Source organism: Chrysochloris asiatica, unplaced genomic scaffold (assembly GCF_000296735.1).
Source record: "Chrysochloris asiatica unplaced genomic scaffold, ChrAsi1.0 scaffold00047, whole genome shotgun sequence".
NCBI classification, from domain to species: Eukaryota; Metazoa; Chordata; class Mammalia; order Afrosoricida; family Chrysochloridae; genus Chrysochloris; species Chrysochloris asiatica.
This window is the reverse complement of record NW_006408565.1, coordinates 5,494,761-5,496,450: the sequence shown is the minus strand read 5'-3', so window position 1 is coordinate 5,496,450 and position 1,690 is coordinate 5,494,761. Positions and strand designations below refer to the sequence as shown.

Genomic DNA, 1,690 nt, shown 5'->3' with positions numbered 1-1,690 from the left:
TCCTCATGAACTCAATTAAGTGTTCTGGAATACTCATACTTTGCAATGTTATCCATAGCTTGTCTTGATCCACACAATCAAAAGGCTTTGCATAGGTTTCTCCAGCACTCCTATGCTGTTGCAGCTCGCAGCATATTTCTGCTCCCCGAGCAACTCGCCTTTGCTGTATTGCCAAGATGTCTCTTTCTAACAAGCTTACTCTGGACAAGCTGGAGGTGAAACGAAAGCGAGTGGTCATGAGAGTGAACTTTAATGTTCCTATGAAGAAGACCCGGATAACAAACAACCAGAGGATTCAGACTGCCATCCCAAGCATCAAATTCTGCTTGGACAATGGAGCCAAGTCAGTTGTTCTTATGAGCCACCTTGGCCGGCCTGATGGTGTCCCCATGCCTGACAAATACTCCTTAGAGCCAGTTGCTGTAGAACTCAAATCTTTTCTGGGCAAGGATGTTCTTTACTTGAAGGACTGTGTGGGTCCAGAAGTAGAGAAAGCCTGTGCTGATCCAGCTGCTAGTTCTATCATCCTGCTGGAGAATCTTCGCTTTCATGTAGAAGAAGAAGGAAAGGGACAAGATGCTTCTGGGGATAAGGTTAAAGCCAAGCCAAGTGAAATAGAAGCTTTCCAGGCTTCACTTTCCAAGCTAGGGAATGTCTATGCCAATGATGATTTTGGCACTGTTCACGGAGCCCACAGTTCCATGTTGGGAGTGAATCTGCGACAGAAGGCTAGTGGTTTCTTGAAGAAAGAGCTGAATTACTTTGCCAAAGCCTTGGAGAGCCCAGAACGACACTTCCTGGCCATCCTGGGCAGAGCTAAAATTGCAGACAAGATCCAACTGATCAATAATATGCTGGACAAAGTCAATGAGATGATTATTGGTGGTGGAATGGCTTTTACCTTCCTTAAAGTGCACAATAACATGGAGATTGGTACTTCTCTATTTGATGAAGAGGGAGCCAAGATTGTCAAAGACTTAATGTCCAAAGCTGAGAAGAATGGTGTGAAGATTACCTTGCCTATTGACTTTGTCAGTGCTGACAAGTTTGATGAGAATGCCCAAACTGGCCAAGCCACTGTGGCCTCTGGCATACCTGTTAGCTGGATAGGTTTGGACTGTGGTCCTGAGAGCAGCAAGAAGTATGCAGAGGCTGTCACTTGGGCTAAGCAGATTGTGTGGAATGGACCTGTGGCGGAATTTGAATGGGAAGTTTTGCCCGGGGAATCAAAGCCCTCATGGATGAGGTGGTAAAAGCCACTTCCAGGGGCTACATCACCATCATAGGTGGTGGAGATACTGCCACCTGCTGTGCCAAATGGAACACTAAGGATAAAGTCAGCCATGTGAGCACTGGGGATGGTGCTAGACTGGAGCTCCTGGAAGGTCAAGTTCTTCCTGGGGTGGATGTTCTCAGTAACGTTTAGTGATTTCCTGCCCTTTGGTTCCTGTACACAGTCCTAAGCCAACTGAGTGCTTTCATTTTGGCATTAGCTTGTGAAGATTCTGCTACTGGCAAGAGATGAAGCACCAGGAACCCTTAAAACGTATTCAGAGCATCTCAGCTCCTTATGGCACTCTGGATGTTCCTACATTCTTCAATTTAAATTTCTAGTGGCTAACTAGTGCTTCCTAGAATGTGTATATTTATATTTTACATGTTAAAAGAAAGTGAGCTTAGTTCTCTTTAA

The 1,690-nt window shown here is 45.3% G+C and overlaps 1 pseudogene; it reads left to right on the top strand.

Moving 5' to 3' along the window:
- Window positions 1-176: 176 nt before the first annotated feature.
- LOC102818753 lies at window positions 177-1,426 on the top strand (annotated as a pseudogene).
- The last annotated feature ends 264 nt before the right edge of the window (window positions 1,427-1,690 follow it).